General features: G+C 44.9%; 1 protein-coding gene and 1 pseudogene across 2 annotated transcripts in view; one reads left to right on the top strand and one right to left on the bottom strand.

The window, feature by feature from the left end:
- Positions 1-14,355, top strand: part of Synpo2 (synaptopodin 2) — a 145,851-nt gene that overhangs the window by 72,854 nt on the left and 58,642 nt on the right. The window lies entirely within an intron of this gene.
- Positions 11,175-13,849, bottom strand: LOC110320132 (annotated as a pseudogene).

The raw sequence follows: 14,355 nt of genomic DNA, 5'->3' as shown, positions 1-14,355 counted from the left end.
CCTGCTTTGTTCTCTGATTCTGCTGTAAATACTGTGACTGTCCTGGGGGCGGGGGCAGGTAAAGCATATACTCAGTGCAGGAGCTGGACGTGGAAGCCATGCGAGACGGCTGCTTTCTTGTTTCTCTATCATAGGCTTACATCCGGCTACCTTTCTTATGTGCCCAGGGATGCCACCAGGCATCATGGGCTGGGCCCTTATGTCTATTAGCAATCAAGAAAATGCACCATAGGCATGTACACAGACCAGTTTGATGGAGGCAGTTCTTCATTTGACAATTTGCCCAGACACGTACTCCTCTGGTGTGTGTCTAGGCAACTTGACAATAAAACTAAACTGTCACATGCCCCTTAACTTGAAATATTTCATATGGTGAAATCTTGTTCAGTAGTTTCTGAGTATCATAAATCTTTATGCTATCAAGAAACCTAAGCTTAGAACTGGGCGGGTACGAGTCAGGTGATGCTTGCTATCAATGTTGCTCATCATGGTCATTAAGAAGCACAAAGCTTGGTGGACTCTGTATACCAGTGCCGTGGACCACTGGCTCTTGCTACAGAACCATGCAGAGAGCTTCTCATGATGCCTAGCCCTGGGCTTAAGCTGAGTTCTACTGATTCGGAATCTCCAGGGAATGATCTAGCCCTGTGAAGCTGAAGCAAATATCCCAAAGTAATTGTCCACTGGAGTTTGATAGCCTCTAGTCGGATGAGCTCCTTCAAGCTAGGGGTTGAGGAGAGTCAGAGAACCCCCGAGGACTCTCACTCAGCCTGATGTCTGCTCAGTGTTCTTTGGCTTCTGCTTGTCCTTTGCCCCTGATGCCCAGCTTTGTCCCCGTGCCTGGCATGCCTCATCCTCCTGGCAGTGTTTGTCCTGTCTCCCCTTTCAGGACATTGGCAGTTGAGTTGTCAGACTCTGACGCCCTACAGAGACTGGCACTACCCAGCCACCCTGTAGATTGCAGAGAGCGCCTCAGACTTCAACAATAACCTCATCCTCTTTTAGTCTCCCTTTCTTCCCGGTAACTGCTGCAGACAAGTGATTATCTTCTGTGCTGTAGACAGGGGGATCCTGTAGCAGGGAAATGTTGAGACTTGCATAAGCCACTGACATATTAATAGAATTAATTTCAAAAGCCCTATCATCCAAGTTGGCGCTCCCAGGGGCCATTATGTCAATCAGCAAGTCAATCAATTAATCATCAAGAATTTACTGGATGCCAGTGAGACATCCAGGGAGTCTAGTTTATCGTCTGCTAGCTGTACTGCGCCCTGTGCAGGGCTGGGCTCCGTGTCCTTACATTATCCCTGATCCAGGATCTAATTCTGTATCATGCCGTCCATAGCTGGCTGCCCTCATGGTCATCCCAGGTTGCTGAGCTATATTTTACATGAACATCATTGTTTACTGCATAATTCTGCTGCCCGTAATAATGTGGAGAGAAGGGGGAGGCCAGCCGTTTAATCCTCCGAAGTGACTGGCCATGCAGCAGTCACTGACTCTACTAGATGCTCCTCGGACTGTTCATTAAATTAAAATTGGAAAGTCTAGAATGGCAAGAGAGACGGCTGAACATTTAAGAGCGCTGGCTGCTCTTGCAGAAGACCGGGGTTCAGTTCCCAGCATTCACCTGACTGCTCACAACCATCTGTCCACATTTCCAGCTCCAGGGGACCTGATGCCATTTTCCAGCCTCCTCAGGCACCAGGCACATACATGGTGCACAAACAAACACGTAAGCAAAACACTTAACACATCAAATAAATAAATCGTCTTTATAATTAGAAATTCTACAGATGAGTATGTAACTTTATGGAAGAAACCTTCCTCCTTCCTACAATTCCAGGTACATCCAAAGCCCCAGTTTTTATCCCAGAAGACATTGGGTTTTTAGAGTTTGGAGTCCTTTTACAGATTAGGGTTAATATTTAAGTGGGGTACATCCAACCTGCAGCCCATGGGCAACATGAATCCCAAGGTAGCTATGCATGTGCCCGACACATTTGACCACAAAGTCAAAAGGTTGAATATACCTGAAAACCTCCAAATCCACAGTGTCTTTCTGAAATCAGTTAGCTGCTCGACATGTGCACACAATATATTTCCAACTGCGCATTTTTTCCCATAGCCTCCAACATAACATACTGAAGTGTGATCGAAAACATACAACTTAGAAAGCCGCTTAAGACTTCTGTTTATTTATTTTTTATGGGTCAAGTTGCATAAAGTAACAATGGTCTCTTAAAATGTCAACTCAAAGTAGAATTTCTGTGCCAAGAATGCCGTGTGCCCATCCTTCTAGGTTACCCTGAGTACTCTGAACCTTGAAGATTGCCAACAAGGGCTAGGCACCTCGACAAACCAGATAAGGTATGAGTGGTTTAGACCGCCTCTTTCCTGAGAGTTCATGAATCTTAAAAGTAGCCCCCCAAACTTGACCCCACCGTTGGCTGCACATTGACAGTACCAAAACTTTCTATGTGAAATGTTACTGGCTCCTTCCAAGTCCGAGACATGGTGACAGCCATATGTGGTTATTTCTAATAATAGCAATGGTCTATGGTTTCATCTCTGACAGCTCCTGGGGTGCCTTTAGTATTGATTCATGCCACCTTGCATTGTGCAGAGCACAGTTCTCTGAGGAGACCTGGCATCCAGTTTTACCCGCTTTCCTCTCCAGACTTCCGGGCTAGCCAGCGGTGTGCGCATGCGCCTTCCTTTCCACCTTACCTGGCCATTGAACAAACGCACAGGCTATGTGGGAGGAACCAGAAAAGACTTTTTTTTTTTTCATGTGATAATGGTATTGCTCTCTCTGGGCTTCCAAGAGCTTCCCCTACCAACACCTCTGAAGGGCCAGGAAGCAGCAGTGGATTGCTGCTGTCCGTTTCTGGGTATTGCAAACGGGTCTCAGGTTCCACTCATAAAATGAGAGCAACTTTGCTGAGTTATGCCAAGCCGAAGCCATTCGGATTTCTCAGCATCCGTGTGGCTGCTTCATGTGAAACTGCAAACAAATATAAACTCTAAGGAGTTATTTGGATATTTATTGGAAGAAGTTTAAGAAGTTTAAATCATGTTCGTGGGACAAATTAATACATGTAGAGTAAAAGATGAGCTATAATTTTCTTCTGGGAGCAGAATAAAGTTTATTTTCTTTCATGGCATAGAATAGAATGTCCAAATAATGTCAGGTAGAACTTGCTCTTTGTTCTTTAGAATTTTGCTTTGGTGTGAGCCAGGCATACTGCTTTTAACTGCACCTATTTCTCTTATTAAAATGGACCAGGATCCGGGTCCATTTGATCTTCCTTCCTTCATTTATTTATTCTTCCTGTGGAGTGTGCGCGCGTGTGTGTGTGTGTGTGTGTGTGTGTGTGTGTGTGTGTGTGTGTTTACCTTTCAAGAATCAGTTGTCTCTTCCTCCTGTGGTGTGTGTGTGTGTGTGTGTGTGTGTGTGTATACACCTTTCAGCAATCAGTTGTCTCTTCCTCCTGTGGTGTGTGTGTGTGTATACCTTTCTAGAATCAGTTGTCTCTTCCTCCTGTGGTGTGTGTGTGTGTGTGTGTGTGTATACACCTTTCAGCAATCAGTTGTCTCTTCCTCCTGTGGTGTGTGTGTGTGTGTGTGTGTGTGTGTACACCTTTCAGCAATCAGTTGTCCCTTCTTCCCGTTGCTGCATTACACTATAGCCTAGCTGGCTTGTGAGTTTCTGATCACGTTTCCTGTCTCTATCTCCCATCCCAAACTAGGAATTCTGGGACTGAGTAAGTGTGTCACTGCATCTGGCTTTCTAGGTGCGATCTGGAGATTAAACTCAGGTCCTCAGGTCTGGAGGCAAGGGCTTTTCCCATCTGAGCCACTTGCCAGCCCAAGATCCACTTCCTTATTTAGCAGTGACTCACTTGAAGAGAAGAGGGTTTCTATGACTGTTTAGTTAGATTACCATCTAACCAGACACAGCCAGTGTGAGTGGAGCTATCACATGTGGCCTCTCATCTCCAGACTGGGCATGAGCTAGTGATATTTCTCACCAAAACTTTTGGAAAGAACAGAGTGCTATGGAGATCCAGGCAATATTTATAACCACTGTGTGTGGGCTTTTTATATGACTTCTGTGTTTTTCCATAGCATAAAAGCTGCATATTATTATCATAACTTTGGGAAAAGGATAAAATTCAGAAAAGTTATATAACATATAAAGTATTTAGCTCAGTACCTAACTGTTTTTTCAGTAACTATTCATGAAAATTAACATTTGCTTTCCTAAGGGGAAAACAGTTCTTACTAAGTGAGAGAATTTGAGTTCAGAATTAAATATCATAGAATGATTTAGGTAACAGATGGCCTCAGTTTTAACATGAGATTTATTTTAATTGTGTTTATTCAAGAAGCTGTGGCAACCATTGTATAAGCTATATTTGCTAATATTGCTAAAATCAGCATATGAATGTTCACCCATGTGCAACATTATTGTGTGGCTTTTTATGTTTAGTTGCAGATTCTTTTACTTTAGGTTTTCACATTGTACTGATGTTAGGGTAGTCCCTAGACTAAGAGTTCACTGTGTTTGCTCTGTAGTTGAGAAGGTGTTAACAGCAAGGGAAGTGAATTTGAAGCAAAGCAGCCCAACATGCCTCAGGAAGAACAGAACACTTCCCTAAAAGCAGAGGCTCCCAGCATGGCCTTATACAGCATGAGTAAAACCTGACTCTAAACATGGGGTTTTCTCTCGGCTGCACATTTGGATCCTGGTTTACTTTTGACTGACATTTGGGAATTTGCATCCAGTAGTTTAAAGTAGTTGTAGAAAACTCCAAGGAATGTTTTCCTTACCATCGCATATAAGTAAGTGAAGAAATGCGCCTGGAAGAACATAAATGCTTACATGAGAATCAGTAAGTGGCCATTCTTCCATTTATGGAAAAGGCAGGGGTTCTGTTTAGTCAGTGATGAAGAGTTTCAAGTGCAGGCTTTCTGAGTGCCCTCTCTCCCAGAGTAGAGTGCTTAGGATCATAGGAACCTCCCATTGGCCCTGCCCAAGCACCACCCCCACCCCAGCATCTCTGGACCAATCTGTTTCTAAGAGGGTCATCATATACTTCTTCTTCCTCCCATCAGAGTCATCCAGTCACTTGATGACTGAAGTTCTCTCATTTAGTAACAACTGTGTTGCCCTTGTGAAAACGAATGTTAATTTTAGGGAATAGTTACTGAAAATTTGTCATTAAGTCCTGAAGGGCTTCACTCCACCATTGAGAGGAGGCTCAATTTGATGAAAAATTTCTCAGAAAAGCATTCCATTCATGTTTATGATGAACACTAGTAGGTCGGTCATTTGGCTTCCTCAACTGAGCAAAATGAGTGGATGGATGGATTGATGGGATCATACACAAAGGGGTCACTAAATTAGCCATTATATTGAGTTTTGGAAATTGAATGGAAAGTCCCAGAGCTAATGCTCTTACCTGCATTATTTAACGTTTAAATTCAAGGGATATATAGGTCAGAATACTTTAGCTTGGTGGTTTTATCAAAAATGCAGGATTATGTCAAAAAGTGAAGGGCTCTGGGCCATGATTGTGTCTGAGATGGTTTGAGAGCAGAGTGTGGGTCTCTGGGGATGTGAACAGCTTGTACTGAGCTTTCTGTAGAGCAACTAAGTCCAGCTGAACTTCTGGCAAGCAGGGAGCCAGAGAGTCAAACTGACTAATATTAACTTATGATGTCAGGCATCGTGGTGAACACATTTAATCCCAGCACTTGGGAGGAAGAGGCAGGTGGATCTCTGTGAGTTCCAGGCCAGCTTGGTCATCAATCTGTCAATCAAGGGCTCACCTTGTTGACTAACTGACAGCCACTGCTAGCAGTGACCCCAGCTGCAGGAAGAGGAAGGAGCTGATGTTCCAAGTCATGAGGAGAATGACATAGAGGCAGATCCTGGCACTGATGGCCCAAGATAGAAATATCCTCTGAGACAGATACGAGTCAGATCCTCCCAGTATTTGGGGATCTTGTAACAGAGACAGGAGATCTCGTGGACCAAATGTCAGAGACTTTGTGGAGGAGTCCCAAAGTGTACTCAGGTGGGGCCATAAACAGACATTTCCCAGGGATTGCCTGCTCGTCACCAACAGTTCCTGAAAATGAGCTTTGGCGCTGCAAAGTTCCCTGTCCTTCGGGAAACTTACCACAACTCTTTAATCTCATTAACTCGTTTATTATTCACTCCTGTATCTAATTTAGATGTTAAATTTGGCGTGACAGGTACCAATGCCTAATGCTACAAATGAAAAAAATGAATAATATCTGTGAGTTCTACCTTCAAAGCTGAAACAAACTTGTAAGCAGATGAAATAATTCATCAAATGCAGTACCATGTGTATTTTGGTACCATATGTATTGACAGTGTGGCTTAATGAAAAAGGATTTTGAAAAATGAGATTTGAATGCAGATGTTTTTTGCTATATGATTTGAGCTTTTTGAGCTTATTTCTTCATCTGTACTGATGCCTGTATTCAGAGACTGCTGAGAGAACAGGTTATGAAACATAACAACACACATAGTGCACACTGTATATCTCTACGACTCCTTTCCCTGAGTGTTATGTGTTTACGGGCAGGCAGGAATAGTTACCTGTTAACAGAATGAGCAGACTTCACACTTTTGTTTGTAATCATAAAGAATAAGATGATTTCCTTGTTTAATCATTTACTCATCAAATATTTATAGAGGGTTATTTATGTACTAGAAACTGTACCAGATGTCAGGGGTAGGGTGATGGGGATGCGAGAGGCGTGGCCCCGGTTCTTGTAGAACATAGCTTCCAGTGGGAGACACAAACCAAAGCCAAAGAAATGGACATAGCAGTAATGAGCTGGGAGGTTGGTGTGAGGAAGTAGGACTCTCACATGTTCCTAGACACTTCCAAGATTCAGCAGGACCAAGGCAACTCCCTGTGTTTAAACATAAAATTCCATCAGCAAGGCATCGATTTCAAGACCTTAACCTGAATTTTCACAGCAGAGTTCTGGCCTATTCCAACAACTCTTTTGTCTGCTTTATTTCTTTTTCTCTTTCTTTCTTAAATTTTTGTTATCCTGTGTGCATGTTGCTGGGACAGAGCATGTGCAGGTAACATGATACGCATGTGGTCAGAAGACAACTTGCTGAAGTTGGTTCTCTCTAGAGGAGCCCAGGGTTTGAACTCAGGTTGTCAGACTTGGCAGCACTCACCTCTCTTGCTCAGCCATCTTATTCACCCTGGCTTTGTCTTTCTGAGACAGTAGCAATGCAGCTCCTTCCATCTACCATGTAGTACTCAGGGACCAAACTTGGGTTATCAGGCTTTCGGTCAGTGCCTTTCCTGGTTGAACTATTTTGTCTGGCACACATATGATTCTAGTTCAAATCCCTAGAATTGCCTAGAGCAACAACAAAAACAAGCCTCACAAAGGGAAACCATCCTTTACAAGGTAGAAATACAATCTTAAATGGAACAGAGATGCAGGGCTGGCCATTGGAAAGATGCCTAATTTGAATAGACTACATTTTATTTAGAAACTTTCCTTGAAACATGTCTATCTCACTATTTGGGGCTTCTTGATTTTTGTTTGACTGCCAACTCAGGTTCTAAACACATTCCGTTGGATCTATCGTCAACTCGGGTTCTAAACACATCCCTCATCAAGGGCAGCTTGGTGCCTGACTGCAGGGCTTTCTAACACCTGAGGACTGAGCACTCTAGTCCTGGATCCACACACTCACTGACACTGCACTGTAGCTCAGCAGCTTCCTCCCCACCCCCGCCACATTTTGCTCTTCAAACACACTTCTCTTCAGACTCACCCCTCCCAAACCCCACCCATGTAACCTCTAATGCAGCAGGTGTTCTGAGGGCTGGAAATGTGATCACTGATTTCAGTAGCATTTCTCCCTCCTCAAGGGTATTCATTCGTTTTCCATTTGAACTATTCTTTTTCTAATTTTAAAGGTGTGCCTGATAATTGAAGTAAAGACTGTTCTGCTATGTTCTGATGGTGAATTATACCCAGGTAGCAAATGGAACCCCTGGGCCCACAATGATGGAAGTGTTGGGTGATTCCACGCCTTCCTCATCTTTAGCCCTGTGTACAACCCCTAAGACTTGATGCCTTTTTTCTTCCATTCTCATCAAACATTTGGCTATCCCGGGAGGCCTCAGAGCCATCTTTGACCTCTTATTAGGCTCCTCTTCAGCTTCTCATTGACAGATGGTTTCACAGAGAGTCTAATTCTCTTCTCTGGTGTGGTTTAACCATCCAGAGGATGAGGCAGGCTACCAGAAATACACTTGATGTCTGGGACAGCTGGTCAGCCCAAGACCCACAAACACACGTCATTGTCATCCGCTGGGCCTGTGGGCCAGGCAGGTATGTGTACAGGAATATGTAGCAGAGGAGCTGTTCCTAGGCGGGTCCCCTGTGAGAACTTCACCCGGGGAGAATCACTGGGCTACACATTCAGAGCGAGTGTGTTGCTTAGCTCACCCAGATAGAAGAAGGCTATCTAACTCCAAAATGGAATGGAAGGGGGTTAGGATGGAAACAAAGTTGTTTTGGTGGGTTTTGCACTCATTGGACTTCTGTTAGGTCACAACTGAGCTGGGAGAGGTGACTTGTTGCTTCAAATGCTCTGCACCCAGCAGTTCATCATCATGGGGGGGGGGGCTTTGTAATTGTAGTCTCAATGACAATAGAAACAGAAATGGCCAGAAATGGCACAAAACTAACATTAAGTCTAACATAACCTGGAGTTAAACACCCCCGAGCAGTGTGTCCTACCTTAAGAGTCTGGCTGTTCAATTTCTTTTTTTTTTAAAAAAAAAAAAGAAAAAGATGTTTGGCTTTTGAAGTCGAAGCCTTTGCACACCTATGTAAGAATGAGGGGATCTTACGGAAGATGTGTTATACCTCGAGCCCATTACTCAACTCTCTTAGGCTTTAGGAAGATTTCCATGAACCATTCACTGATAATCCATTTGCTGGTCATTAAATCTCAGAGCAAGGAAAGATGACCATATATACTGGTCATCCCAGAAGTCCTTCAGCATGGGCCTTCGTAAAGAATTATAATGTAAAGTAGAAAGTCATTTCTACTGACCAAGGCAACTTTTTTGAAAGAAAATATTTAGTTGGGGACTTGTTTATAGTTTCAGTGATTTAGTCCATTATCATCATTGCAGAGAGCATGGTGACATTCAGGCCGGTGCTGGAGCAGCAGCTGAGACCTCTATCATGGTCTGAAGGCAGAGAAGAGGTGGAGGGGCAGAGACAGGGAGAGACAGAGAGAGATAGAGAGAGACAGAGGGAGAGAACTACTGGGCCTGACATGGGCTTTTGAAACCTTAAAGCCTGCCCCCTCCCCAGTGACATACTTCCTCCAACAAGGCCACACCTCCTAATCCTTATAATCTTTTCAAACAGTTCCATCCCCAGGTGACTAAATATTCAAATATTCTGAGTCTTTAGTCATTCATGAAATTTGGAGTTTTCATATATTGTCCTCTTTGCTTTGAACACGCTTCCCCTTCTGCTCATTTTTGATGACGTTTTATTTCTCTGCCAAAACTTGAGCTCAGACTCCAGCTCCTCTCTACAGGCTTCCCAACAATGCAAATCTCTATTTTTTCGATAGCTGTGTTATTTTGTTTACTGAAATGATGGCCTCACCACGTGTTCCAATCATTTGTCTCACTTAGGCCAGTGACAGGAATATATATCTTCCCCATCCCAGTACTGACACTCAACTACCTGGGCTTCGATAAGGAAGTAAAGGTACTACTTGTTCTTAAAGAGAGAGACGCTGGTTTATAAAATAAAAATAAGCAAACCAGTAGGCATAGAGCATGTTAGGGGGTGAGACAGAGAGGGACATGCCTGTGTGAGGAGTGTCGAGATGTCGATTAATTTTAACTAAAATTTAGGGAGAGATATAGCAACAGGGGGCAAGGGCAATTACCTGGCCATGTAAGGTCTTCCCAGGGAGCCTTGCCTTTGTAATTGTAGCATAGCTGGGGCCTGGCCCTAGAGTATGTTCTGTAGCAAGCATGGTAACATTCTAGCAACATTAACACTAGCTGCTGCCTGAGGACTGAGAGGCAAGTTAACTCGAAGTCCCATTTCTGACTTCATGGGGAAAGAAAAGAAATGGGCAAGACTGAACACTTGAATTTTCTGGGCCTGCTGCATCTTCCCTTGGTGTAACACCAGACTGAGGATCAGACATCTGGCCAATGTGGGGACTGTAGATCTCAGGGGTCTCTCACCTGCCCTGGCCCTGGGCCAGCCAGCACTTCCTTGGGGGGAGGTTTCCCTCTGGTCAGTGCTTTTATGGGCACAGTTTGTCTCTAGGCTCATCTCTAATTTCTATTTCTGTCCCGCCCATTCAGAAAGACGCATTCTTTCCTTAGATACGTTAATACCTTCATTTGGGCTGCCCTAGCCTCGGTCAGTCGGGCTCTATGAGGTAACTCTGGATATCACTCTTCTCATGTTACTTGGTATCTGAGGTGAACCACAGAAGGCATCACTTCCCATCACTGCCAAGGTCTTGGCCATGCCTGCTGCCTGCCTCTGTGCCTGGGGAGCTGGGGAGGAGAAGGCAGGCTTCTCCAGTGAGACAGGGTCAGAGCCCCACCCCTTCTCCAGACAGGTGGGAAGGGAGGTCGTGATACTGTAGCTAGAGCAGAACTCTTTAGGTTTGGTTCACTTAGGACTTGCTTACCGGCTGGCTTGGTAATTATACTTTTGTGAAGGCACATGGCACATAATTGAGGGAAGTTTCCAGTGTCTCAATTGATACCCCTCATTTACTGAGTATCCCAAATTGACCAACCCGGTGCCTTCCTTCAGTTCTAAAGCATGTACTTCGCAGAGTACACAGGCTGCCCTAATGACTCCCGGGCAGACTATCTCTTTCTAAAGACAAAGAGAAAGGAACTCTGTAATTGGCTATTCTTGATTTCTGGGCAGCAAATCTTTCCAAAGACAAAGGGACTAAAACTCTGTAATCTGCTATTGTCTGGTGTGTGCAGGGATGAAAAAAGTTAGCAGGGAAAGTTTTTAGGTTTTTTTTCCCCCCTTTGGAAGATAATTTTGTAATTATATTCATGTACAGCAAACATAGTGTACATTTAACCCAGTTTAGTGGCAAGCTCTTTAGCCTTTGCCTTTTCCAGCTTGGCAACTCCAGTCACAGACTTAGGACCCAGGACATTGCCTCCCTAGTGGCGGCTGATCTCACAGTATTTGTCTTTGTGATTGGTCCTAATAGCTTCCACCAGCTTAGCCAGAGCACCATTGTCTTCCCAGTTAACCTGTGTGAAGGCAACAGTGGTGCATGTCTTCCTGTGGATGAGGCGCCCCAGTTGGGCCTTCCCCTTGATGACACAGTAGGGCACCCCCATCTTTCGACACAAGGCAGGCAGGAAAACCACCAGCTCGATGGAGTTTACATCATGGGCAATCACCACCAGCTGAGTCTTCTTGTTCTCCACCAAGGTGGTGACTGTACTGACTTCTGCTCGGAGGACAGGTGGTCTCTTGGTTGGGATGTCCCCTTCGCCTGCAGCTTTCTTCTCAGCACGGGCCAGTAGCCTTTGCTTCTCTTGCTTTTTCTCTGGCTTGTACTTGTGGGCAAGCTTAAGCAGCTGAGTAGGTATTTGCCTGTCCAGGGCCTGGATGAACTGGCTAATGGCAGGAGGTACTTTGAGCCACTTATAGGGGATGGCTCTTTGCCACTGCAGCCTGATGTGTTAGATCTCTTTGGGGCTGGATGTCCTGCCCAATGCCAAAGTTCTTGGGCCTTTTCTCAAACAAAGGATTGACTACCTTTTTGACCTCCTGTTTCTTGATGATGGCAGGGGCCAGGGCCACCTGTTCCCCCCTGGCCTTCTTTCCTTTGGGTATCTTGCTCTGCTGGAGGAGAAAGCAGCAAGGGAAATTTTAAGAGAGTGTAGTATGTGTTTCTTAGGAGCCACAGAACTTGAAACAAACATTTGAACAAGTTGGTGTGTCTTGGTTTAAATCTTCTTTTAAATGTGCATTGGTTGATGTTTCAGAGCCTGCCCCAAACTTTACTTCCTGTTGAGAAAGAGGACTTTATGATATTAAGGTCCTTGGGGGGTCTATTCTGGATTCTGCTGGGCCTCTATCTGTGCAACCTTGAACAAGGATCTTAACATCTCTTGAGTTCCAGTTCTCCATGAGAAAGAAGCACTTTGTGTGTTAATTTCTCAAACCTCTCACAACCCCACAACTCTGTAAGACTGTGGATTATTGTGCCAGTCTAGTACATAGATCAGAGCCTGAATTTTTAAACTTTCTTTCCTTCCTCTTTCTCTCCCCACCCCACGCTCCTGTCTTTTCAGCTTACACCAAAGCCATTAAAGTTGCTAGAATGCTAATCTGGCCACTTACAGGTACCTCACATAACATTTCAAAGACTCAGTCTTGCCTTCCCCCAAATGGCTTTAGCAGTCCTTGCTCAGCTGTTGAGAGAGCTGGTGAGCATTGGGAAAGCACTGCGCCTAGCTGCTGTCAGACCATGGGGAAATCAGAACCAATCAGAACTAGCACATCCATGATTAAAATAGCCAGAACCGAAAGAGATGTTCTAACACAGCCATATTTTTCACTGAGGAGATTGAAAAAAGGGAAGTAACGGAGCTTTGTGGAGAGATGTGGGAAACAGAAGAGCTGCAAGTCTGGGAAGCAGGGTGCATAGGAAGCTAACAGGAACAGCGGCAGGGGAATTTCACTCCTTGCCAGTCACCCCTGCTAGGCGGCAAGGTGGTTTACTTAGACAATAAGGAGAAAGATGCTTACTGAGGATGGGGGCAACATTCTAGGGAAGCAGGCCACCTGGAACCCACTGAGCAGATGCCAGGACTGGATCAGGGGGATGTTCTCCTAAGGTCACCCTTTCTTTCAATGTCAAAGGCCTTGAGAGCAGGTGAGAACTCAGGCAGGCTTTGCACCACTCTCTCCCAGAGGCTCCGCTGAAGAAGATGTCTTAGTGACTCCCTAGGAAAGTAGGAAACTATGATACACATGTGCATGGGCCTCCCCCACATACACACACACACATACATACATGTACACACATACATACATGTATACACGTACAAACACATGCACATCTACACACATACATACATATACATACACACATGCATACATACATGCACACATACATACAGACACACACACAGACAGACAGACACACACATACACACACACATATACACACACACACAAACACACACACACTGGATTGGTGACATAGCATCACTCAAGATTTACACCCCCCACCCTCCCAACAGCATGAGGTGCTGCTGAAACGCTATGTGAAGTTTCTGGGCCACCTTCATACCATGCCCATAAAGAGCCCATGACCTCATCACTATCTCTGTTGCCAGGGCTGGCTACCAGGAGAAAGGGGAGAGGGAAGTGGACAGGCAAGAGGCAGCAAAGAACAGCAAGTTCAAAGAATTAAAACATGTAATTATCTGTTTAGAGTACAAATGTACTGTTTGCAAAGAGGATTATTATACTGCTACTCTCGCTCCTCCTCTCTTCTCCCTCCCTGTTTTACACACACACACACACACACACACACACACACACACACACACAGAGGCAGGCATGCACACACACACATAAGCAGCTAACATACTCTCCCGGACTCAAGGCTATCTCGGCTGGGGTTTAAAGGAGTGTGCTGGGGTGGCGCTACCTCTTCTCCTCGCACCTCCCTGACAAGGTTGCTGTCCCTCCTTGCTCGGTCCATCAGCACGCTCTGATGCATTTGGACTCAGGCTGAGCATTAATGCTATGGCTACCTTCACTCTGCTCACAGCCCTTTCCCCCTGTACTGTTAGCAGCTTCCCGCTGGGCTTGTTACTGCATACCTACAATGCCAGGACAGGGGAGGCCCTGGCAAAGAATTGCATCATGTTCTACGGCAGCCGGGACAAACAATGCCTAAAATAACAAGCAAAAACAATCAACAATTTTCTTCAGTTTTTAAAGTTCTTGTCATACCTTTTATACCTCAAACCCATTCTTTTGTGCAAATATCCTCCCGAGGTTTAACAATATACAGGAGCCCTTTTTGTCAATAACAGCTGTTTTAGAGCCATTTTTTTTTTCTAGTCCTCAACCCCTTCTACTTTGGATGGTTCATTCCCTGTGCCTAGTGCACAGCCATCTTGCCGGGATCTCCCTTCACCGTCATCCCAGGCTTCCTGTTTCTTCTCTCTCTCTCTCTCTCTCTCTCTCTCTCTCTCTCTCTCTCTCTCTCTCTCTCTCTCT

This window comes from Mus pahari, chromosome 4 (assembly GCF_900095145.1).
Source record: "Mus pahari chromosome 4, PAHARI_EIJ_v1.1, whole genome shotgun sequence".
Lineage (NCBI taxonomy): Eukaryota > Metazoa > Chordata > Mammalia > Rodentia > Muridae > Mus > Mus pahari.
Note: the sequence above shows the minus strand (reverse complement) of the source record. Positions and strands in the feature narration are given on the sequence as shown.